This window comes from Chelonoidis abingdonii, chromosome 1 (assembly GCF_003597395.2).
Source record: "Chelonoidis abingdonii isolate Lonesome George chromosome 1, CheloAbing_2.0, whole genome shotgun sequence".
NCBI lineage: Eukaryota > Metazoa > Chordata > Testudines > Testudinidae > Chelonoidis > Chelonoidis abingdonii.
In genome coordinates this window covers 113792425-113819277 of record NC_133769.1, presented here as the reverse complement: position 1 = coordinate 113819277, position 26853 = coordinate 113792425, and the positions used below count along the sequence as shown (strand labels likewise).

At 41.7% G+C, this 26853-nt stretch overlaps 1 protein-coding gene across 2 annotated transcripts in view; it reads left to right on the top strand.

Annotated features, from left to right (window-relative positions):
- The window catches only part of FGD4 (FYVE, RhoGEF and PH domain containing 4), a 222916-nt gene that overhangs the window by 74611 nt on the left and 121452 nt on the right, over positions 1-26853 (top strand). The gene's annotated exons all lie outside the window — the stretch shown is intronic.

The following is a 26853-nucleotide window of genomic DNA, read 5'->3' as shown; positions in this document are numbered from 1 at the left end:
GTTCTCCATCTGTAAAATGGTGATGATAGTACCCTACCTCACAGGGGTGTTTGTGAGGATATATATATTAAAGATTGAGGTGTTCGGATAATACAGACCTATATTAGTCTGCCATATCTTCTTCGCCTTTGCTTTGCCGCATTAGTTGGGGTCAGCGGTCCTTGTTCTTCATCTCCAAACATTCCTGTCGAGTGAGTCTTCCAAGCTGACACTGACCTTTTTTGTGTCCTCCTTCAGTGTCTCAAATCACCTTTTTCTGGGTCTTCCCATAGTCTTTTTCCTGGGACTACTAGATCTTGTACTCTGCCCAACATATCTCACATTCCCCAGCGATCTCAGTCGGTGTTCCCTGCGCTTTTCCGTGACGGGGTTTGTGAGGGGTTTGGGGCCTTTGGGGTATCATCTGATGTGCTGGGGTTTAACTGAGTCTCTCCCTACTCAATCAGCCTGTTCTGCCAGCCTGAGTCCCCTTTACTTGGTCTTGCTGGGTTAGACTCACAAGCCTCTTCCATAGCACATAGGCAGGGCCACATCCCACTGCAGAGACACACTGAAGTCAGCTGTGTGTCAGAGGGATCCCCTAGCACTCACATGCTGTCTCCGTTTAAGGAGTACAAACACAAAGGTTTTATGAAATTTGCCCCCTCCCTCAATGTGGAGGGAGATTATGCACAACTTCTTGCCCCCTCTCCCCTAGTTATAATGCAGTTTATGTAATTTCTATTATAAACAAGCAACAAGTTTATTAACAACAAAAGCTGAGTTTAAGTGAATATAAGAGATAACAGACAGAACAAAGCAGATTATTGAGCAAATAAAACAAAGTACGCAAGCTAAGCTCAAGATACTAAAGAAACAGGTTACAAAATGTAATTTCTTACCCTAAATGTGTTTTTTGGTAGGTTGCAAAGTTTCTGTGGTTCAGAGTTCCAGTTCTATTTCTTTTCAGATTGGACCACCTGTCTGTCGCGACTTCCCCCGCCTTCCTTTCAGGTGGCTTTAGCAGTCTTTCTTCTTGGGCAAACGAGCCATGGAGAGGAGTCATCCCATTTGCCTTCCTCCCTGCCCTTAAATAAGATTTACATAAAGCGGGAATCCTTTGTTTCCCAAACCTTGACACCTCCCCCCATTCCTTCCCTTCCAGGGGAAGGTTACAAGAAGTCCCAGGTAATGTTTAATATCAGGTGACAAGACCACCTGACTCCATAGTATCACAGTATTCATGAGTCAGTGGCAGTATGGAGTGTCTGCAGAGAGGTCAAGCCTTTTCACAGTCCATTTTCCTTGCTGAAGGGCCATCCACCCTGTCTGGCTTTTCCATTGTTGTACCTGAAGGGTTGGCAATGGGTGTCACCTAAAATAACATAGTCAATATTCCTAACTTCAGATACAGAAATAATACAGGCATACAAATTGGATAATTATGTTCAATAAATTATAACCTTTCCAATGATATCTTACAAGACCCATTTGGCCTAAAGTATATCTGGTATGTTATGTTCATATCATAAGAATATGGAGTGAAACGTCACAGGGGCTACTTGCATCACAACTTGTACCATGTCATTGCGTCACCTATCAATTCTCCTCTTGAATGGGAATAGATAAGAATTTGCAGAGAGAATTGTCTGGGGTCTGCATAGACATGAGGGGAAATATCAGCTCTAGTTTTGGGCTTCTGAACCCAATTGTCACTTATAACGCATTTCAGACATCAGTTAACATTGCAAGCCAGTGTGGCCTAATGGACAGGGTACTGCCTGGCTTCTAGTCCCAGCTCTGCCACTGATTTGCGGTGACACCATGGGTAAGCCACTTAGCTTGCCTGTGCCTCTTTCTCCTCCTACCCTTTGTCTATTTCATCTATTTAGACTGTAATCTCTTTGGGGCAGGGACTCTTATTACATGTTTGTATAGTGGCTACAACAATGGGGCTCCAATCTCTAGGTGCTATCCTAAGACAAATTATTAGCAATAGTTAGGTTTATTTTAATTTATAACTGTAGTTAGTTTTTTTTGTTCTTTTATATCAGCTTAGTTCTTTTATATCAACTTTATATAGCTCAGCGGTGCAGTGAGGATGAAAGGAATTGAGGATCCACAAATGAAGGGCAGCACTGAGTGGTCTCATGGTGTGCAGCATCATCTGCAGGGAAATTGTAAGACTTATCACAGCGAGTTCCAATAGAGGGCTCCTCATTCTCCATTAGGAATTGCTAATGGGCCTGCAGGATCAGGGCTAGCTAGCAGAATATAAGAGCAATATTGTTGGGGAAGGGCGGGGGGGTGGGGGAAGGGTTTTTTCTTTTTTCCATATAGTAAGTCTGTTGAATTGGAAACTCCTCATGTTTAGGATGGATCCAGATACTAGGTGGTTTGGCATCAGTTTACAAAAATCGTCTTCCATTCTCCAAAGCACTGTAAAGTATGAATGACAGAGATTTGGAGGGCGAGGCCGTTAAAGGCTGAACTTGTAAACAGATCCCACCCACAAAATATTGGTAAACTGACAGGCATGTTATGTCACTAAATAGGGCTCTTATTATTTTGAATGAAGATGGCATGCAATTAAAGCCTCAATGTATGCCTTCGAGGCTCTTTCTTCTCTGCAGGCAAGACTGCTATCAATTGTTCTTAAAAAAAACACTTCCCTGCTTTTCCTGTCCTCAAGATAATGTCACTGAGGATTTTGCTAAGACTGCTCCATTGAGCTACTACATGTGTCAATGTAGGCGTCTTGTTAGATGGATATGGTCAGGTGAGATGAGTAGCTTCAGTTACTGCACAGTCCAAAAAGCGTTTTCCAGACAATCCTCTCTGCTTCATATTCAGACTGCCTGCCGAGAACAGGTAGCTTCTGGCTGTTGAATCAGCTTTAGTCTTGCTGGATGCAAAGACAGAGAACCCAGCAGAGGCTCTAACAACAAAAGCAAGGAATTGCAATATTCTTGATGAATGAAACCCTAAATTAGGAGATTAGAACATTTGTAAGTAAGGCAAAGCATAGTAGCTGCAGAAAATGCAGCAAGTGTTCCAACAGAGTAGGTATGAAACTTTTTCCAGTAGAAATAAACCAACCTTTGGGGAATTGTTCTGGCAATTATCTTTGTTCCATACAAGCATTGACTTAGTTTACCTAACGCTCCTACATTCTTGTATTTTATGAATAAGACTTAATTTTTTAACAGCTGGTTTGTTTGCTTGTAAGATAATGTAAATCTCAATCTGTCCACTATGGTTTGGAAATTAATTCATTAGGGAAAAAAAATGACTGAATGAATGCACTTAACCCTTTTGGAAATTACTAAGGTGAAGAAAAAAATCTAGAAGATAATTACATGTGTCCATAACTGTTGAGTTATTTTTAATAGACTTCAAGTTGAGCTTTGTGTAATCTTATTCTTCAGCATTAAACCTGCCCAAAATATTAGACATAGGCACCCGCAAGGTTAAATCCTGATGAAAGCTTTTGCTGTGGTGCAGTGCCTTGTTTAAATGGCAAAACACCTGCTTAGGCATGCCCAGTGAGTGCTAGAAGCTTATATGTCCCTTCATTAAGGATTTGGAAGGCTGAAGCACAAAGAGTGATTGTTAACCAATAAGTGGTAGTCACACACTCAACCAATAGCCTTAGGAGAGTTGGTTACCATGGAATCCACCATCTGTTCACTCCCCACTGGAATGTGATTATCCTTACTGTGTTGGGGACTGGCAAAAGCAAGGAAGCGTGTGCTGTCTGCAATTATCTGCAATGGAGTGTGTTGTTGGAAGCTTTGAATTAGCAAGCTGGAAGAGCACATAAAGGGATTTTACCAAAACTGTTAATGATTTCTTGTCCAGTGGGGCAAATGCAGCTTTTATAAGGTTAGTACTAAATCCAATATATATACATTTTTGTAATATTAATTCAATATATGGTTTTGTGATCTAGAGATGAATAACTATTAGTCATTCAGTCTAGCAATTTTTATCAGTAAAGACTGGGAATATTAATGTTCTAAAGATTCTTTTGTCTCATTTTAAGTAGTTGATTTTTGGATCTCTGAAGTAAGAAATGAGAATGACTAGCTGAATTGGGGCAATTCATACCTCTTTTTCTATGTGAAATACTGTTCCTTGCTCCCATTACACATTGAACTAATTGACTGGCTGATTTACACACCTTTTTATGTTAGTTGTTTTTTCTTTGAGTAGCTTGTAGTGAGCTTCACATTTGTCTTGTTTTGGAAGGGGGGATTGGGATGCGGGGGGTGGCATTCAATGGAGGTACCGGTACAATAGATACATGGTTGGTTTAGATAGTTCTTGTAAGTGACTTGGACAGAACATGGAAATGGTAGTCGAACGCACTTTGCGCGAATTCTCAGGGTACTGGTGGTGTGCGTGTGGAAACAACGTGACAGTGCTTTCATGTCAGGGTTTCAGTAAAACCAAGTGTAAAATTAGGGAGATGCACTTTCATTTGTAAGACTCCTTTCTTGTATCCATGGAGTCCTTTTTAAACAACGTGTTTGTTGTGCTGTAGGAGGTAGTAGGTATAACAAATGCTTGATTTAACATTTTGTGTACCATTAAAATTACTGTTGCCTTTATACAAGGGACTTCTAAAATATGTCTTAAAGCACTATTGTACCAAAAATCATCGTTAAGATAGTGTCCCTTTTGCAAGGATTTCTGGCCATGTTACAGGATTTTCTTTTGAAATAAAGCGCTTATGCTGCATGCATCTTACTAAGACTGCCATTTTTATTTTGTATGGGGGACGGCAGCACTAAACCCTTTTAATTATGCCATGGCAGTCCTCCTCATTCCACTGATCTGCTGTCTATCTGTGCACTTAAAATGTCAGTAGGTCGGAGTCTGTGATGAAAGTTCGAAAATGACATGGTTAATACATCAACAGCGTGCAATATAACAGTTGAAAATGGTAAATTTTTAATCTGGCAGTACTGTGATTTTTTTTAAGTCTTGAAGTACTGAACATTTAGTTCTTATCCCTGGAGCAGTTATGATGGCAGCACTACAGTATATGGGTTTGTTATGTAGAATGCACAGTAGCATGACTGCATATGTGCTCTGGAGGGAGGTAGATAGGCTTAAAGTGCTTTTAAATGTATAAAGGAACAATGGCATGCTTATACATGGTGGAAGTGCCAGGGTAGTTTTGGTAGAGGCTGTACCACCTTTTGTAATAATTAAATGGTTTTGCTTTTGGATAGAGTCTTTCTTCCTTCAGTGTTCTGACATTGAACAGTGTCATTTATTTAGAGCTTGTTTTATTGGACTTAAAGTTGTGGTGCACTTGTTCGTGTGTACTACTTGTGTTTGTACTATAATATTTGGCTGCTATTTAAAAGAGGGTTCAAGGAGCAGACTGTCTCATGGTTGGAAAGAGATTAGACTTTCACCATTAGAACATTATGGATTTAGCTGGGTCAAAACTTTTAAGTAAAGGTTATTTTGTGGCCTATGTGAAATGAGTTGTTGGTCCCAGTTCATTTCCTAATTGACTGGTGTCAGTCACAGAATTCGCTATCACAGTTAAAGGGGTTAGTATCTCATTGGCAAGTGTAGGCAAAGAGGCCAACAGTGGAATGGACTTAAAAGTGGCTTCTTGTGTGATTGGTGGTTTTTTTGGTTTTTTTTTGGCTATATGATTGGCATGGAATTTGTACTGCCACTGCCTATGTTCTGTTTCCAGAGTAAATAGAGGACTTCACAACTGACATTCTCAGATGTATCTCTGGATTTTAAATGACAGTGATGAACATGGTATAAATGTCTAAACAGGCTTTCAACAAAATATTTTTTTTAAAATTGAAATTTATATAAGAAGCTGCAAAATGTGAATTTTTTTAACTTTGGTCCCTGGGTCAGTCTTGATCTGCAGACAGAGGGATTTAAGACCAGTCAGTATTTAATCCATTAAAGCATCTGGCCATTCATAACAGTGTTGTGTTGGGTGTTCTTTTTTTTTTTTTTTTTTTTTAAATCTTCTGGATGCTACGAATCCATGTTAAAATATGTGGACACTGATTCTTATGGAATCAGTTAGTTTAATGTATTGTCGACAACAAATGTAAATGTCCCTGACTTTCCTACTTGATTCAGTGACAAATGAGGGCTACTGCAATGCCTTTGTCCAATACACTGTCATGAGGGGACCTATCCTGGGACGCTGTCTGTCTTGGTCAGCAGAGTCAATAGGTTGCACTGAGCTCCTCTGAGGAGTACTGTAAAGGAGGACTCTGTCACTCCTTGGAATTCCTCCCCAAAAACTATCCCAGAGCAGCACTGCTACCTTTTATAGGAGATCTACATGAGGGAAAGATCACCTTCAGTGCATCTTGCCACAGCCTCCTTTCCCGCCCCCATCCAAAAACCTACTGCAAGATGCATTTAATTAATGAACAAAAAAAAGACACAACCAACATACTATGGCCAAAAACCTATGTATAGTGTAGGTACTTAATTGAGACATTTAAGTCTCATTTGCAATATCTCTGTGTATTAAGCTATAAAGGAAACCTGACATTGAATAATGGGTTTGATTCAATGTAAAGGAGTCTAAAGGGCTTGTCAGCAAACTGACCCAGTTGTTTCCCACAAACAGACAAGTCTTTCTGCATTTTCTTTGACATATTATTCTGGAATGCTGTCTGACATGACTTGGATTTATGCTTTGCATCCAGGCTGTTCGCTTGCAGCATTTGTAAACAAGTTTAGTTTTGATACATTTTTCTACTGCTTACGGATATGTTTTGAATTAAAAAAACAAAACAAAACCCAGCTTGTGGTTTGCCTCCTTGGGGATGCTCCTTAGCTTCAAGATTAAAGCTAACAATCCTCTCTCAACATTCACTGTTTTGGAAAGTCATAGCATCTGTTTACAAGCCACTCTCTTTGCAACTTGTGTGAGATAATGGAGGTCTAGGGATGTTGGATGTGGGAGGAAAATCCTGCTGACATGGTTGTTGCTACTGCTGGTCTATTTGTAAGTCCTCTATATGAAATTACTTGTGCCTTCCATGCCTTTGTTTTATTTAAAAATATTGCTGATGTCTGCATTTTCTCCCTTCTCAAATTAGAAATTGCTATATAAGGATTTAGGAGATTTGTGAAATAGCTTAATTTGGTTGAAGGCAAATCAGTGCTCTTGGTGTCATGAGATTTTGCCTAACTACGGCTAAATATGAGAAACTCAGAGTGGCAGTTAAGGATTAAAATACACCTATAAATTTATAATAGAATTTTTAGTGTTTTACAAAGGATTTCTATTCAGTAGGGAAGAATATAATACTTTTTTACCCTCTGTTACCAACATCTAACTGAAGATTTGGAGGGCCTCAAAATGGCTTTTGTAAAGAGGAATAAATTCTCACAATTTACATGTGAGGTAAGTAGCCTTATTCTCATTTTGCATATAGGGAAGTAAGTACAGAGGGTAAGTGCGTTGGTAGATGAGGCAGGAATAGAATATTAAAGTGAAATTATAAAAAATAATGTTTTTGCTTTTTATCATCCAGTTGCTCTGCTATATATAATTAACCAGTAGTTAAATGCAAGATGATGCTACTTAGAATGCCATCATGGAACAAAATGTATGTTTGTTATTGAATGTAAGGAATGACTGAGCAAACTGGCTACTTGAGTATTTAAATCAAACAGTCCTAAAACCTGACCTTCCAAACACTTATGCATGATGGTAATGTGAATAATCCCTCTTGAGTTCCGAAAGGCTATTCATGTGAGTAAAGTTACTCACATGCTTGAGATCAGACTGGGATCAGTTAGTAAGGGGTTTTTAGATTGATTGATTGAGAAACACGTTCGTAAGTCGCATGCACATCAAATACTGTTGTTGTCATAGGTGTTTTTGTGCTGGATCAACGATTGCATACATAATGAAAAATAGCTCCCTGGCTTTTGGTTGGAGCTGGTCAAATTACATTCTCTCAACTGAAAATTCAATTTAACTTTTTCTTTAAGGATAGAGACTGGTCTTATTAGTGCTTTGTATATTTCAGACAAATTGTTTTTCAGGCTATGGGTCATTTGTGAATGGCTTATGAATATTTCATTTTGACTCTTCCCTATTCATAGCATGTATTTGGCTCATGGTACTTCTACTCTCTGATTGGCCAGCTAAAACTTAGCTGAAGAATGCCAAGTACATTATCCATTTGTGAAACTTCAGGGATTCATGCCATTATCTTAATACTTCTAAGTAATAATGAGACTCCACAAGTCGCAGCAAATCTAAATCAAGCTGTTTGTTTGCAAATCTGTGGTTCATTATTAGACCATCTTTACTTTTTACATAACTGTCAGGGGAGCTTAACGTTATTACCCAAGACAAAAACATGCAAGACAGAAATTTTAATTTCAGATATGATGACTGATGCCATCATATTATAAGCTGCCTTTTAATGACTAGGATTGTGGAAATAATTGAGCTGCAGTAATTGCTCTACTGGCTATTTTTGCTTCATGCTAGGAGCTTATTCCTACAAAGGGATCCTACAATGTCATACCACGGGGATCATCCTTTAAACGAAAATCATTTTTCCACACTTGTTTCTATTAATAGCCTTTGCTGTAATTTTTAACCTGTTCTCAGCTGTATATTTGGAGATGTCTATGTACAGTAACTGATGGGCTTTGGACCATGCTTTTTACTGATATCTGTTGTGTTTTAAGAAAACAGCACTACATTCTGTTAATGATTTCATGTAGCAAGTGGACAATCTGTGCTTAAACCACGTTCTGGATCGCCAAATTCATTTTGGTCATAACTCTTACTAGTATAAATGTTTAAACTTGGATGCTGATTAGGCATCCAAATCCATATTTAATTGCCTAAATGAAAGCCCTGATCTTTTTTATTTTTAAAGTGGTGCTGAGTACCCATAGTGCTGTCTGACTTCAGTGGAAGTTGTGGGTGCACCACAACTCTGATGATCTGGCTCTTTGGGGTCGTAAGAATGGATTTGAACACTGAGTTTGAAAGTGCTGATTGTTGTAATTCTATACAGAACTTTTCATCCACAGCTGTTGTTCAAATATCAGTTGCAAGACACCTCCATTTGAAGTAGGTATGCAATCTTTTCTCTGTTACAGAAGGGAAAATAAGGCAGTTTCATTTTTGCCCAAGGTTGTAAGTCTAACAGTCAGCACTAAACCTCAAACACCTGAATCCCAGTCCTGTGCTTGAAGCACTGTATCCTCTTCTGTATATGGAGGTTTTTCATTTTGGTTGACTGGCTTGGCTTTTAGCAACATGAAGTCTGTGTACGATCAGCTGGAGAACTGTGGGCCATCTTTACTGTTACCAGGCTCTCCATATATTTGTGTGCAGCGGTGTTCTCTAAAGAGTTTGTTACTCATCTGAAGAAAAAGACTAGTCATCTTCCTACAGACTGTTAATGATCACTTTGTAGTAACCTTCTCTTCCAGGGCAGTAATTCCAGATTTGGGGTTTCCCATGCTAATGTCCTACCCACTTTGCACTCTAATTCTAAATGTGCTTAAATTGTGTGATATTCAAAATACCAATCAGGCTTCTGTTCTGGGGGATCTCTTTTTCAGTGATACTAAACTGCATAAGCAGCCTACGCTTAATTCTATATGAAAATGCAAGTCTCATGGTCCTTAACTTGCATTGCAACAGTTGTGTACAAAATCTTTTCATAACAGAATAGTAGGCTAGCAGTAAGTTTCCAAGTAGCTCAGATTGTGAGTGTCTCAAGTGGAATACCTTATACTGGCTCTCCTTTACCATTAATAAAAAATAATTTTCCTAGTGGCCTAAGCTGGGATGGGACCCCATTTGTTAGGTACCTATACAAACACATAGTGACTGTCCCTTGCCCCGAAGAATTTACAGAGTAGATAAGAAGGGAAAGGTTTGAGGGGAAGGTGGGCAAAGACAGATGAAGTGACTTACCCAAGGTACTTCAGCATGTTAGTGGCAGAAGGAGATTTGGGTTCTAAATCTCCAATTTCTGTCCTGTGTCCTGCGCACACACTCTTTTATTGTATCTCTTACTGTAGAACTTCAGAGTTACGAACACCTCGGGAATGGAGGTTGTTTGTAACTCTGAACATTATGGTTGTTCCTTCAAAAATTTACAACTGAACATTGACTTAACACAGCTTTGAAACTTTACCATGCAGAAGAAAAATGCTGCTTTTAACCGTCTTAATTGAAATGAAACATGCACAGAAAGTTTACTTCCCTTGTTGAATCTTTTTTTAAACTTCCCTTTATTTTTCAGCAGTTTACATTTACATTTCAGTTAGTAACTGTGGTGTTTAACTCTGAAGCTCTACTGTATTCCTTCTTTTAATAAAGAAACTTCTGATGCTCCTGAAGATGAATAACTCAACAAATTGATATGTATTTATAAGTAAGAATGCTTGGTGATAGCTTCCTGCCTGGTATTTGATCAGATTAGAGTATTGGAATTGTCTTGATTAGGCCTCATACTGGTGAGCTTTCTGAGAGGGGAGTCTTGACAGGATAATTTGTGTTCAGTACTGTGAATAATGCTGAAGTATAGGGGGTTGCTGTGCTATCAAAGGGATTTCATCTGGATGATCTGATACCACCCTTACTTTCTCAAAAGTCCTGTTTTATTACTTCAGACTAAAGTAATCGCTCCTTGGCAAGTGCATGATTTAGGTTATGTGGGTTTTCTGCACCAGTTCTCTTCAATAGCCACTGTATGTGCCATTGCTTGGGGCCATATTCTGGTGTTATGATTGGACACTTACTATAATCCATGTGACCTATGTTTGCCCTTTGGTCCTGTTGTGACAATTTTCTGCTCTGTCTATAAATGACTAAATTTTAATCTACTGCAGAGAAGCTTGTCTCTATAGCTATGAATTGGTGGTGTATTATAAAATGTGTCTGGATAGAGAGCTGAGGTTCTCTTAAGAACAGATGTTTGGTAATAACGTGGTAGTCACATTTAATTCTTTTATCTAAAAATTTATTGCTACATAAATCCCAGCACATGAAAACTGTGGTGTTCTGTTCAGGATAAAACAGTCACTTTCCTTAGTAGATGCAGGGATCATTGTCTGTCAGTGCTTACTAACAAAAGAAGTTTGTATTACTGCGGTGCTCTTTCTGCCAGCATCCTGATTTTGCTCAATGCTGTTTTTCACCTGGTTCAGAATACTGTAGCTGGCTTCCAGCATGCTGCAGTGATTCTTGCTTGAGTTGTGACTTTTGCATTAAGCTTTTTGTATAAGATAGCACCAATACCTTAAACATATCTTCATTACAGGGGTGGGGAAATTGCATGCAGGGCAGTGAATGTAGCACTGGGGCAGGGGGTGAAGCGTGTGAGGGAGTGTGGGAGGGGGTGCAGGATGTATGCGGGGGCTCAGGTAAGGGGGTTGGGGTGCACAGTGCAGAGAGGGCTCAGGGCAGTGGTGCAGGGAGGGGTGTGAGGTGCAGCAGGGGGATCAGGGCAGAGATTGGGGTGCAGCAGGATGCTCAAGGCAGGGGTTTGGGGTGCAGGAGGGGTGTGGGATGCAGGCCCCAGCCCAGCACCGCTTACCTGGAGCGACTCCAGAGTGGAACCAGTGCGCCCTGGGGCCAGGGCGTGCTCCCTGCCTGCCCTGTCCATGGGCCCGTGCTGCTCCGGGAAGCAGCTGGAACTACGTCCTTGTGGCTCCTGGGAGAGCGGGGGCCAGAGGCTTCACACGCTGCCCTGGCCTGTGGGTACCTCCGCCGAAGCTCTGATTGGCCGCAGTTCCCTGTTCCCAGCCAGTGGGAGCTTCAGAGGAGGTACCCACAGGAGAGAGCAGCACATGGAGCCCTCTGTTCCCCGCCACCCCCCAGGGGCTGCAGGGACGTGCTGCCAGCCGCTTCTGGGAGCGGCGCGGGGCCCCCGGTGCCACGGAGTGGCAGTCCCGCGGGCTGGATCCAAAGCCCTGTTGGGCTGGATCCAGCCCATGGGCCATGGTTTGCCCATCCCTTCTTGAAAGCCTGCTGAGTATTTGACATTTCCACAAGTTGCAAGGATGCTTTTTCTCAATACTTTATAGGGCTAAAACATTAGCTAGTAGGCCACTTAATCTTTATTTCCCCTTTGTTTTCTTTTAATTGTAAAATGCTTTCTGATATTTGGTGAATTATATTCTGTGCAAACTGGAAGATGTTGCTGCAATCTGCTAATGCTGACTAATGCACTTGCATCTTGAGTATGGCTGTTAGGGTAGAGCTGTCTATAACCAGTTATGTAGTGGACAGAGGTAAAGACAAAGAGGAGAAAGGCAAGCAATTTGTGAAAATACACTTTATCTAGCTAGGTTTTTCAATAAAATACGATAGTATGTTAGTCTGCTGATCATGTTTTGGTTTATTCAGATTCTTCCCATATATTTCAATGCAAATATTGCAAAACCAGTTTATTTAAAAATATCTAGACAGACGTGGCCCAGCTCAGTTTCAGAAAAGAGTAAAACTTATATCTTTGATTATGGTAAGAAAGCAGAACATGAAATTTAAATGATCATGTAGCTTATAGGAAACTTATATTTTGTTCTTGAAATTCCACAGAGCTCCTCAAGTAGATGGCAGCAGAGGAAATGTGAGAAAAGATCATTGATTGCTCTTTTGTTAAAATAAATTATGAAAAGCCACTATTGAATGGCTGATGTAGGCTTAGATGTAGACAGTAGTAATTTAAAAGAAATTTCAGAAAATGCTTCAGCAGTAATTACCTTGTAAACTGTGTTTAACCGGCAGTGTAACTTGATTCTTTCCTGTATAAAATGAAAAGCAGAGTGGTCCTGGAAATATGGTCTTGTACCTTCATCACAAGAACTACAAATATAAATGCTGTAACAGTATTTAGTTGTTAGTTTCACATAAGTGTTACCTTCTTTCTTGAGATGGATTTTACCCTTGACTGTGTCTTATTAACTTCCTCTCAACCTTTTTTAACTCGATATGTAAATTCAACTGGGGTAGATGGGATGCCAGTTGTAGTAATTGTGTATGTTAGGATGGTGGATGCTAGGACCCTGTGTAGAAATGCTGTTTTTGCTCACTGACTCTGATACCAGATTATGTGGGTCCTAATGGAGCCAAGCCAGAAGAACAAAATAATTTGTACATCTGAGACAGAAGGCAATAAGGGCATGGACAGAGAATAAGTATCTTTAGATATAAGCCCCCTTAAGAACTGTTGAGCTGAGGAAAACCTTAAGATGAGGACTTTTTATCACGGAGAATGGGGATGGGGGGCACAGAAACCATCATGCAGAGTGCTAAGGAAATTGATAGGAAGAGAACATCCCTACCCCAACGAGTTTACAGTTTAGTTTAAGACAAAATATTAAAACTGGGTATAAAATGAGAGGTGTGATGTTTACATGGATAGGACTATATGTATACTAGCTATATGCAAGACTATTTGTTTTTGAGTTGTTCATACCTTATGTGGTGGTGGTGTTTTTGTTTAAGTTGTGTGTAAGCAAACTCCAGACAACAGCTGTATTTGGCTCAGACTTCGTGTGTACACCGTGTACTCCTGGGTGAATTCTGTGCTACTGTGCAAGCGCAGACGTGATGTCCTCCACAGGTTTTTCTCTTTCCCTGAAAAATAATTGATTCATGTGCCCCTCTTGGGCAGCAGTCCCAAACAGGTGCATTTGGTTTGGGTGCCAGGGGAGGCATGGATCACCACCTTGAGGGGCAGGATTGGGCTGGGCATGTATGTAAGACTATCCCTTTTGTTTGCTATTGCAGCACACCTGGCGTGGAGGGGCAGGACCCTGGAGTGTTTTGGGGACAAGTCCGGCAATTGCACTATGTCAGGGGCTGGTGCATCCTTCCTGCAGAGTCTCTGTCCCAGGGTGCTTGGGGATTGCAGGGTGATGACCCATCTCTGCGCAGCCAGTGGCCTGTGCTCCCCATTGCTGTGCTGGAGCGTCATTTCTATTACCCTTCTAATCTATTGTCTGCCACAATTTAAATTCTAGACCAGTGACTGAGTAGAGGTGTGCCGAGTACTACTTAGTCATGCTGTTCACTAAGGCCCCAGTCTGGCAAAGCATTAGTTTCAATGGGGATACTCAGGTGCTGAACTTTTATGCACATATTTAAGTGCTGGGCCAGATCATGGCGTAACTTCACTCCTAAGAATGTGTTCCCTTTAGGGCATGTCTACACAGCAAAGAAAAACCTGCAGCTGGCTTGTGCCAGCCAACTTGGGCTCGTGGTGCTCAGACTGTGGGGCTATTTCATTGCTGTGTAGACTTCTGCGGGCCTAGAGCCCAGGTTCTAGGGCCCTGCAGGGTAGGAGGGTCCCAGAGCTCCATCTCTAGTCCAAGCCTGAAAGTCTGTACAGCAATAAAACAGTCCCACAGCCTGAGGGCCCCCTCTCCCTCCAAGCCCGAGTCAGCTGGCATGGGCCAGCTGCGGGTTTTTCATTGCTGTGTAGTCATCTGTGCTTGACATACATGGAAATATTAGTGTTGCCATCTGCTCTGTGGAGCCATGTAGATGCGCTAATAAGCGATGGTCACATAAACACCACCCTATACCGGAAACCTACTGACCACTATACTTACCTACATGCCTCCAGCTTTCATCCAGACCACACCACACAATCCATTGTTTACAGCCAAGCTCTAAGATTCAACCACATTTTCTCCACCCCTTCAGACAGAGACAAACACCTATAAGATCTCTGTCAAGAGTTCTTACAACTACAGTACCCACCTGTGGAAGTGAAGAAACAGATTGACAGAGCCAGAAGGGTACCGAGAAGTCACCTACTACAGGACAGGCCCAACAAAGTAACAGAACACCACTAACTGTCATCTTCAGGCCCCAACTAAAACTGCTCCAGCACATCATCAAGGATCTACAACCTATCCTGAAGGACAAGCCCTCACTCTCTCAGATCTTGGGAGACAGGCCAGTCCTCACTTACAGACAGCCCCCCAACCTGAAGCAAATACCAGCAACCACACAATAAAAACACTAACCCAGGAACCTATCCTTGCAGCAAAGCTCTTGCCAACTCTGTCCACATATCTATTCAGAGGACACTATCATAGGACCTAATGACATCAGCCACGCTAACAGAGGCTCGTTCACCTGCACATCTACCAATGTGATATATGCCAGCCATGCCCCTCTGCCATGTACGTTGCCAAACCAGACAGTCTCTACGCAAAAGAATAAATGAACACACATCAGACATCAAGAATTATAATATTCAAAAACCAGCTGGAGAACACTTCAGCCACCCTGGTAACTCAATTACAGACCTAGAAGTTGCAATTATTCAACAAAAATCTTCAAAAACAGACTACAGTGAGAAACTGCAGAACTGGAATTAATTCGCAAACTGGACACCATTAAATTAGGCTTTGAATAAAGACTGGAAGTGGATGAGTCATTACACAAACTAAAAACTTTCTTTCCCCATGTTAATTTTCCCCCTACTGTTACACTCACCTTCTTGTCAACTGTTTGAAATGGGCCATCCTGATTATTATTACAAAAGTTTTTTTTTTCTCTTGCTGATGATAGCCCATCTTAATCAATTAGTCTCATTAGAGTTGGTATGGCAACACCCATTTTTTCATGTTCTCCGTGTGTGTACTATACAATATCTCTTCCTACTGTATTTTCCACTGCATGCATCTGATGAAGTGGGCTTTGCCCATGAAAGCTTATGCTCAAATAAATGTGTTTAGTCTCTAAGGTGCCACAAGTACTCTTCGTTCTTCATGCCTAGTAAGGAATCTATTTATTTATTTATTTATCAAAAAAAATTTCCTGAATCTTTTTTGTTGTCTGTATTGTTACAGACATACTTGCTGACAGGTATTTTGACATAAATTACCAAAATAATTGAAAATGGAATGATTATGGGGGGGAGGGATAGCTCAGTGGTTTGAGCATTGACCTGCTAAACCCAGGGTTGTGAGTTCAGTTCTTGAGGGGGCTACTTAGGGATCTGGGGCAAAATCAGTAGCTTGGTCCTGCTAGTGAAGGCAGGGGACTGGACTCAATGACCTGTCAGGGTCCCTTCCAGCTCTGTGAGATAGGTATATCTCCATATATTGTGTTGTTTTGACAAAATATGCAGAATTTTGAAGAGGGGGTTTTTTTTTTTTTTGGTTTTTTTTTTTTTTTTTTCTTTTCGGAGAGCGTCCTCTGCCTCTCACTCAAAAGTGACTGTGATGGGAGCAGCTTGGNGAAGGCAATAAGGGCATGGACAGAGAATAAGTATCTTTAGATATAAGCCCCCTTAAGAACTGTTGAGCTGAGGAAAACCTTAAGATGAGGACTTTTTATCACGGAGAATGGGGATGGGGGGCACAGAAACCATCATGCAGAGTGCTAAGGAAATTGATAGGAAGAGAACATCCCTACCCCAACGAGTTTACAGTTTAGTTTAAGACAAAATATTAAAACTGGGTATAAAATGAGAGGTGTGATGTTTACATGGATAGGACTATATGTATACTAGCTATATGCAAGACTATTTGTTTTTGAGTTGTTCATACCTTATGTGGTGGTGGTGTTTTTGTTTAAGTTGTGTGTAAGCAAACTCCAGACAACAGCTGTATTTGGCTCAGACTTCGTGTGTACACCGTGTACTCCTGGGTGAATTCTGTGCTACTGTGCAAGCGCAGACGTGATGTCCTCCACAGGTTTTTCTCTTTCCCTGAAAAATAATTGATTCATGTGCCCCTCTTGGGCAGCAGTCCCAAACAGGTGCATTTGGTTTGGGTGCCAGGGGAGGCATGGATCACCACCTTGAGGGGCAGGATTGGGCTGGGCATGTATGTAAGACTATCCCTTTTGTTTGCTATTGCAGCACACCTGGCGTGGAGGGGCAGGACCCTGGAGTGTTTTGGGGACAAGTCCGGCAATTGCACTATGTCAGGGGCTGGTGCATCCTTCCTGCAGAGTCTCTGTCCCAGGGTGCTTGGGGATTGCAGGGTGATGACCCATCTCTGCGCAGCCAGTGGCCTGTGCTCCCCATTGCTGTGCTGGAGCGTCATTTCTATTACCCTTCTAATCTATTGTCTGCCACAATTTAAATTCTAGACCAGTGACTGAGTAGAGGTGTGCCGAGTACTACTTAGTCATGCTGTTCACTAAGGCCCCAGTCTGGCAAAGCATTAGTTTCAATGGGGATACTCAGGTGCTGAACTTTTATGCACATATTTAAGTGCTGGGCCAGATCATGGCGTAACTTCACTCCTAAGAATGTGTTCCCTTTAGGGCATGTCTACACAGCAAAGAAAAACCTGCAGCTGGCTTGTGCCAGCCAACTTGGGCTCGTGGTGCTCAGACTGTGGGGCTATTTCATTGCTGTGTAGACTTCTGCGGGCCTAGAGCCCAGGTTCTAGGGCCCTGCAGGGTAGGAGGGTCCCAGAGCTCCATCTCTAGTCCAAGCCTGAAAGTCTGTACAGCAATAAAACAGTCCCACAGCCTGAGGGCCCCCTCTCCCTCCAAGCCCGAGTCAGCTGGCATGGGCCAGCTGCGGGTTTTTCATTGCTGTGTAGTCATCTGTGCTTGACATACATGGAAATATTAGTGTTGCCATCTGCTCTGTGGAGCCATGTAGATGCGCTAATAAGCGATGGTCACATAAACACCACCCTATACCGGAAACCTACTGACCACTATACTTACCTACATGCCTCCAGCTTTCATCCAGACCACACCACACAATCCATTGTTTACAGCCAAGCTCTAAGATTCAACCACATTTTCTCCACCCCTTCAGACAGAGACAAACACCTATAAGATCTCTGTCAAGAGTTCTTACAACTACAGTACCCACCTGTGGAAGTGAAGAAACAGATTGACAGAGCCAGAAGGGTACCGAGAAGTCACCTACTACAGGACAGGCCCAACAAAGTAACAGAACACCACTAACTGTCATCTTCAGGCCCCAACTAAAACTGCTCCAGCACATCATCAAGGATCTACAACCTATCCTGAAGGACAAGCCCTCACTCTCTCAGATCTTGGGAGACAGGCCAGTCCTCACTTACAGACAGCCCCCCAACCTGAAGCAAATACCAGCAACCACACAATAAAAACACTAACCCAGGAACCTATCCTTGCAGCAAAGCTCTTGCCAACTCTGTCCACATATCTATTCAGAGGACACTATCATAGGACCTAATGACATCAGCCACGCTAACAGAGGCTCGTTCACCTGCACATCTACCAATGTGATATATGCCAGCCATGCCCCTCTGCCATGTACGTTGCCAAACCAGACAGTCTCTACGCAAAAGAATAAATGAACACACATCAGACATCAAGAATTATAATATTCAAAAACCAGCTGGAGAACACTTCAGCCACCCTGGTAACTCAATTACAGACCTAGAAGTTGCAATTATTCAACAAAAATCTTCAAAAACAGACTACAGTGAGAAACTGCAGAACTGGAATTAATTCGCAAACTGGACACCATTAAATTAGGCTTTGAATAAAGACTGGAAGTGGATGAGTCATTACACAAACTAAAAACTTTCTTTCCCCATGTTAATTTTCCCCCTACTGTTACACTCACCTTCTTGTCAACTGTTTGAAATGGGCCATCCTGATTATTATTACAAAAGTTTTTTTTTTCTCTTGCTGATGATAGCCCATCTTAATCAATTAGTCTCATTAGAGTTGGTATGGCAACACCCATTTTTTCATGTTCTCCGTGTGTGTACTATACAATATCTCTTCCTACTGTATTTTCCACTGCATGCATCTGATGAAGTGGGCTTTGCCCATGAAAGCTTATGCTCAAATAAATGTGTTTAGTCTCTAAGGTGCCACAAGTACTCTTCGTTCTTCATGCCTAGTAAGGAATCTATTTATTTATTTATTTATCAAAAAAAATTTCCTGAATCTTTTTTGTTGTCTGTATTGTTACAGACATACTTGCTGACAGGTATTTTGACATAAATTACCAAAATAATTGAAAATGGAATGATTATGGGGGGGAGGGATAGCTCAGTGGTTTGAGCATTGACCTGCTAAACCCAGGGTTGTGAGTTCAGTTCTTGAGGGGGCTACTTAGGGATCTGGGGCAAAATCAGTAGCTTGGTCCTGCTAGTGAAGGCAGGGGACTGGACTCAATGACCTGTCAGGGTCCCTTCCAGCTCTGTGAGATAGGTATATCTCCATATATTGTGTTGTTTTGACAAAATATGCAGAATTTTGAAGAGGGGGTTTTTTTTTTTTTTTGTTTTTTTTTTTTTTTTTTTTTGTGGGGGAATGGGGCACAGAATTCACTCAAAAGTGACTGTGATGGGAGCAGCTTGGGAACTCCACCTTCTTATCTTGTGTCTTTAACATTGCAAGAATCATTTTGAGTAAAAGGTGCCTTGCCCTACTGATGCATACGTATTGTAGCTCACATTGCTGAGGGCCAAACTACAAATAGATACTGCAGATGGTGATTTGTGGGGTAGGGATTGATTGGTCATAGTTTTTTATTGAAGAAAAAAATGTGCTAGCCATGCAGTAGTTTGATTAAAACACGTATACACCGGTGTAAGATTTAACAGAGTTGCCAACTTTCTCATTGTTGAAAACCGGACCCCCTGCCCTGCCTCTTTCCCCAGAGCCCTCCTCCGTCCCTCCTCTCTCTCCCCCTTGATTGCCTCCTCCTCCCAGGAAGCTGGTGTGATAGTGCTGATTCATGAGACTTAGAACAGTATGAGAGGTTTAAAAGAAGTGTTCGTTCTTTGCCTTTTGGAAAGCTTTTTTCTCATACTTGAATCTTTCCTACAACAAAATTCTCCACAGAAAAATCATGTAGACAGGGGTCGGCAACCTTTCAGAAGTGGTGTGCCAAGTCTTCATTTATTCACTCTAATTTAAGGTTTCGTGTGCCAGTAATACATTTTAATGTTTTTAGAAGGTCTCTTTCTATAAGTCTATAATATATTACTTTACATACAACAGTAGTTTAGTTAATAAGGTTTTTAAAATGTTTAAGAAGCTTCATTTAAAATTAAATTAAAATGCTGAGCCCCCCGGACTGGTGGCCAGGACCCTGTCAGTGTGAGTGCCGCTGAAAATCAGCTCGCGTGCTGCCTTCAGCATCCGTGCCATAGGTTGCCTACCGCTTATGTAGACAAAACCTCTAGCCTTAGGGCATTCATTAAATGTCTCACCTGTTCTGTAGGTAGGCTTTCCCCACTCACCTTCTCAGGGGCCCTTTTTAAAAATTAAAAAAAAAAAGAGAGAGAAAACATTGCACACTCAAATGAAGCAAATCTAATGAGCAGATTAATTGTGGTATTATATAAATACAAGGATGCACATTGGGTAAATGTCAATATTTGCAATTGTGTCCCAATACTTGGGGCTTGTCTATGTTAGACAAGTTGTGCAGTCTTAACTAAATTAATTTCGAAGTCTGTGTAGTTAAAATAGGTGATTCCCACTAATGTAGATGCACTTAAACCCACTCAATTCTTGTTTAGCATATACTAGTAAATTATTAAATTAAACTAAACTGATTTCAGTGAGGATTAAACAAGTGTAAGTAAATCTACATTAAGTGAGAAATACCACCATCACTACTACTACTACTATCAAAAACAAAGTTTAAAAATCTTCCTATAACTTGGTTTATATTTAATCAATATACACTAGTGCAGGAGTGGGCAAACTTTTTGGCCTGAGGGCCGCATCCAGTTTCATAAATTGTGTAGAGGGCTGGTTAGGGGAGGGGGTCGTGGCCCAGCCCCCATTTTCTATCTGCCCCCCCCTCCTGGGACTCCTGCCCCATCCAACCCCCCCCGTTCCCTGATAGCACCTTTGGGGGACCCCTGCCCCATCCACACCCCCTCCTCCCTGTCCCCTGACTGCTTCCGGAACCCCTGCCCCTGACTGCTCCCCACCACTCCATCCAATCCCCCCTCCTTCCTGACTGGCGCCCCCTCCCGGAATCCTGCCCCCATTTGTGATTCCTATGCACTGAACTGCAGCTAAAAAAGCTAACTTCTGTTTTTTGTTTTTTTCCTTCTGAAAAGGCCCCATGTACTTGAATCCAGTTTTTTCCTTCCCTTCCACCCCAAAATATACATAGGGTTTAGGATTTAGAGTTGTAGTTTGGACTCATTTCTAATAAGTAGCATGGTTTTATTATCTGTGCTAAGTTCTTAGAAATCTGCTTGAGTAGCCATATATGTTCCCATTTGGATAGAAATGTAGGAATTGTCTTGTTGTCAATTTGTTTCAGTAGTGGCCAGTGGTCCCTATAGTCCATTATTCAGTGGTGGCCAGTACCAGAGGCTTCTGTAAAAAGTTAAAAGAATCCCTGTAAAGGACAGATGTGGAGCAGTCTGCCCTTGGGGAAATGTCTAACAGGTTGGTGGTTGGTGAAAGGGAACTGAAAGAAAAGGTGATAGATCATTATCTTTTATTGTTGTTTTTGCATTACAGATCATACCGAGGACTCTCAGATACCAGGGCCCTATGGTAAAAAAAAAAATAAAGTAAAAGACTGTCCATGCCCCAGTGAGCTTACAATGTAAATAGACAATAAAGATGAAGGCTAGGAGAGGAAACAGAGGTTACACAGCAGGTCATTGGCAGAGTTGGGAGGAGAAGCTAGGTCTCCCAACTCTCACTCCAGTACCCTATCCACTAGGCCACAGTACCTTTTCATGTGTGAATGCCTACCACCAATCTAAATATATTTTTGCTGTTGCCCTATTTTAAAATTGCTCACAGCTTTTATTAATTACATTTTCATGGGAGTGTATGGTCAGAATGAAGGGTTTTTTTGTTTTTGTTGGTAATTATTGCAGTAGAGAACATTTGGCAGTTACTGAAATCCATTTGTGTGCTTATGTATGCACATACATAACATAGCATGGTTAGATTTCTTAGATATACTTCATAGAGCCTCGAGTACTCTGCTGTATACTCTATTAAATGCCAATTGCTATATTACACTGCTAGCTTAAAATAGTCTTCCTATATTGGGATCATATTCGTGTAAAACAGGAGTACTTGTACCCATATAATGGTCAAGAAGTGAATTACAATATTGATGAATGGAGACGTCATTAAGTTACATACTGAATCTTATCACTTTCTTGCTTTGATGAACCATGAAAGACATCGGGTTTTCAGTGCTATGGGCCTTCCAGGGAGAATGCTGTCATCTTGCTACTAATTGCAGAGTACCTCAAAATTCAACAAAACAATAGGGGCCCATCAGATAAGTATTTTTTTAACAGGGGCTCAATCCTTAGTCATGGTGGGATGTGGAAGGATGTAAAACAATGCCCCCTGTCTACCTCTCCTCCATCAGATCCTGGGAAGAGCTGGTAGCCAGTTCGGGCCCCTGCTGTGAATTAGAGCAGCAGTAGGCTTGTACCAGCTCCAGAAGGGCCATTTATATCGGTGAAGATTGCAGAAGCACAGTGTGCTCTGGCCACGCCATGTTCTGCTCCTAGAATGCTCCGTGGCATGCCCCCTGTGCAGTAGGACAACTAAGAGGAGGTGATATGGAGCCAGCCTTGCCTGCCTTCACCAGTTGGGGGTTACCCTATGCAAGGGGAAGCTCTGGATGTCTCTTTTGGGGTCAGTTTTAATCCCCATTAGACCAGTGGAGCAGTGGAAAGGGGACTTAAGAGAGTGGGGTCTATCCCTGGGAAACCAGCACACTCAGTGCAAAGCTATCATAAGCCTAACTCCCAAATCTGGACCTTAGCGTCCAGAAATCTGGGTGCCTAGCATGAACCCTTCTAAGCTTAATTACCAGCTTAGCTTTGATCTCGCTGCCACCATCCCATAAATTCCAGGGTTTTGGCCCCCTTGGTTCCCCAAACCTGTCCTGGAGGGACCTCCAAACTCAGAGCCCTGAGTCTTACCCCAAGGGAAATACCATCCCTTGCCCCCTCTCTCTCCCACAGGACTTTTCCTCCTGGGCTACGCTGGAAGTACTGTGCAACTTCTTTACATCACAGAACAAGAACATGTCTCCTCTATTCCACAAGAGAGCGAAACCCCGTTCAGGAAACGGAAAAGATTCATCTCTCTTCCTCCCCCAATTCCCTGGGTGCAGAGTTTCAACCCTCCGTAGATCTACACAAGAGAATTCCTCCCTTCGTCCTTACCTACTCGAGAGAAAAAACTCAACATCTTAAAAGAGAAACTTTTATATACAAAGAGAGAAAAAGAAATAAATATCATCTCTGCATCAGTGACAACAGAGGCTATTGTTATAAGAAAAACAGGAATAAACAGTCTAATTCAAAAGGATATGCCTAGTTGAAACAATTCCAGAAGCTACGCACATGTAATACAACGCAACAACTTAAAAGCTTTATTTTTTTACTGTACTTATAATATGGAACAGCACGATTAGAAGATAGAAAGAACCTTCTCATAGCTGAGAGACAGACAAAAGACTCAGACCCCAAAAATTCCCTCCCTGACTTTGAAAAATCCAGTTCCCTGATTGGTCCTCTGGTCAGGTGTTTGGTTCCCTTTGTTAACCCTTTACAGGTAAAAGAAACATTAACCCTTAGCTATCTATTTATGACAAGAGCACTGGTGTGTTCAACACTCAGAACAGCTCACTCCATCAGAGAGACAAGCTGCTGCATTTGCCATTAGCTTGGAGCTACAGTTTGGGTTGAGACCTCTCAAGATTTGGTCTATGAAACAAAATCATTGTCTTGCAGTGGCTTGATACTATGGTGCAGTATCTTGTGCAAAACTGTTCACAGTGACAGGTCTCAGAGAGGTAGCTGTGTTAGTCTGTATCAGCAAAAACAACCAGGAGTTCTCGTGGCACCATAGAGACTAACACATTTATTTAGGCATAAGCTTTCGTGGCCTAAAACCCGCTTCATCAGATGCATGGAGTGGAAAATACAGTAGGAGTAACACACACACACACGAGTTGCCTTACAAAGTGGGGGGGTCAGCTCTAACGAAGCAATTCAATTAAAGTGGACTGTTATCAACACGAGGAAAAAACACTTTTGTAGTGGTAATCAGGGTGACCCATTTCAAACTGTTGACAAGAAGGTCTGAGTAACAGTTGGGGAAAATAAGCATGGGAAATTAGTTTTTAGTTATAGTAGTGACCCATCCACTCCTGGTCTTTATTCAGGCCTAATTTGATGGTGTCCAGTTTGCAAATTAATTCCAGTTCTGCAGTTTCTCATTGGAGTCTGTTTCTGAAGGTGTGTTTTGTTGAATAATTGCCACTTTTAAGTCTATTGAGTGTCCAGGGAGGTTGAAGTGTTCTCCGACTGGTTTTTGAATATTACAATTCTTGATGTTTGATTTGTGTCCATTTATTCTTTTGCTTAGAGACTGTCCAGTTTGGCCAATGTACATGGCAGAGGGGTTGTGTTGGCACATGATGGCATATATCACATTGGTAGATGTGCAGGGGAACAAGCCCCTGGATTGCGTGGCTGATGTGATTAGGTCCGATGATGGTGTCCCTTGAACAGATATGTGGACAGAGTTGGCAATAAATTTGTTCGTCTCTAAGGTGCCACAAGTACTCCTCGTTTTTGTTCACAGTGAGTGGATATTATAATGTGCTACGTTACAAAGGAGTCTGCAATAATGATTCACGCTATAGATGCACAAAGCCTTAGTTCAAGTGCGTCACTGTCAGTTGAACTAATTTGTAGTCGATGAGATTGCCCTGGCTGTGCATCAATATAAACTTCAAGTAGCTATTTTATACTTTGTTGTGAAACTTCCATGTAGACTTTGTAATAAACCTCAAAATCATGTGACATATTAACTGCCAGCTTCATCAAAGAGCACTAGTCTGACAGATCGTTAATTTGGCATCCTTTGCAATGATCTTAATTCAGATTAATTTTGAATGTGTCCATAACATTTATTTCCATGTTACTCCCCTTGTCCCTGCCCCCCCGCATGCACATGTTGTAATGTAGCATTAATGTTCACTACCCCTGTCTACGCTGGCAGCACTTTAACGTGCCTTGAGTGCTGGGCCATCCCTAGCTATTCTGGGTCCCTATGCAGCCCTCCTTCCCCCATGGGGAGGGGGGCAGGCCTCTGAGGGAGGGAGCAGGGTGTAGCTACCAGCACTGGGGGCACTGTTTACCTTGGCACTTTACAGCACTGCAACTTGCTGCACTCTGGAGTGTTTTTTCACCCCCCTGAGCGAGAAAGTTGCAGTGCTGTTAATTGCCAGTGTAGACAAGCCCTAGTGTAAAGAGGTTTAGGTGGCACACTGTGTGATTGCAGCACTATTGTTTTTGTGATGCAATGGCTCTCTCACAATGGATTTTGGAAGCTGGCTATTGAAAGCTTCAGTAGATGCAGAGTGTGGCACCTCATCTCATGACCAGGGAATCATCGTGAGCACGGAACATCAGTTCCACAAATAAGTTGAATGCAATTGCATGGGATGTACACCATTGTGGAATTTGACCCACAATATGTTGTATCTCAGGCATTGGAAAGCTGAAAGCAGAATGTGGTTTAGTGGTAGAAGATTTGCATTTTCTTGTTCAGTTCATTTTAGGAGGTAGAATATATCAACCAGGTGGGCAAGTTTTGCACACCATGCCACATCAGCGATCAAGTCTGTGTATACAGATTCCTTCAAAGTTAAGAACATTTTACATTTGTGTCTCAGCTTATACAAACATGAGGGAACTTTTCCATGGGAAAACCAGCATATTTCTGTCTGCAAAAGTAAATTCAGGTGTTCTGCTCCCATTTCCTCACACAACAGCGAGAAAAGGCAACGTTTTAAGGACCATGATTTTTATTAAGTTCACTATCTTTACTGTTCCATCTAACAGTAAAGAGAGTTCTCCTGGCAGTGTTTTGGCCACAAGAGCTTCACAATGTAGGAAACAGTGGGTCACCAACACAGCTGGGTTTTGTTCTTTGACCTTGCTTACAATCCCTTTCAGTCATGAAGGACGCCCTGTTTGTGCGAATATTAGGACAATTTTTCCAGTGCAGTTCTCCCTCTTCAGGGAAGGTTCTTGTCACCTTTAATATAGCATCTCAAGTTGTGTGACCTGACAGTTGTTTGCAAAATAAAAAAATATATATCTTATACCAGTGGTCCCCAACCTTTTTCATCTGGCAGGCGCCAGACGACAAGCCACAGAGGACCGTCAATGTACCTGATGTTAGCCAAGAGTTGAGCATGACCACTGAGATCTGTTGATTTATCAAGTTGCAGTGTAAACCTTCTGCTTGATTTGATTTTTTTTCTCTTGGAGCAATCTGAATGTCAGCTAACACATCATCAATATGGTGACTTATCGTATGATCTGAAAGGGGAACTTTTGCGATTTCATTGACTGACTGCATTTGCACCTAACATTACTTTCACATTTTCTTGCATGCTGGTAAAATTAACATCTCTGTGATTGTATGCAGCTTTTTAGCCTTCACCACAATATCAGCATGAGCTTGCATCCAGCACTTAATCAGAAACCGTTATGATCTTTGGTCATTTGTTTATGGTCCTTCAAACACTTGAAAAAATGTTGTGCTTGTTGGCCAGGGCCAGATGTTTGCTTGCAAGGTGTTGGTTTAACTTATCTGGCCCCATGGCATGGCTTGAGAGTTTCTTCCTACATATGAGACATTGTGGAAGAGGGCAAGATGGTTCATCTGTGAATAAAAGTCCAAATAAGAAATAACTCTCCCAGTAGCGTTGGCTCAGCACATTGACTTTGCTGTGTTCACATTCCATTTCATCACTGAAAGTGATGTGGAGGTGCCGTGCCAGAATCTTTCTTCAAACGTGTATCCATTTTTGAGTCTTCAATTCAAAATTCACCACTTGGTTGATAAGAAAA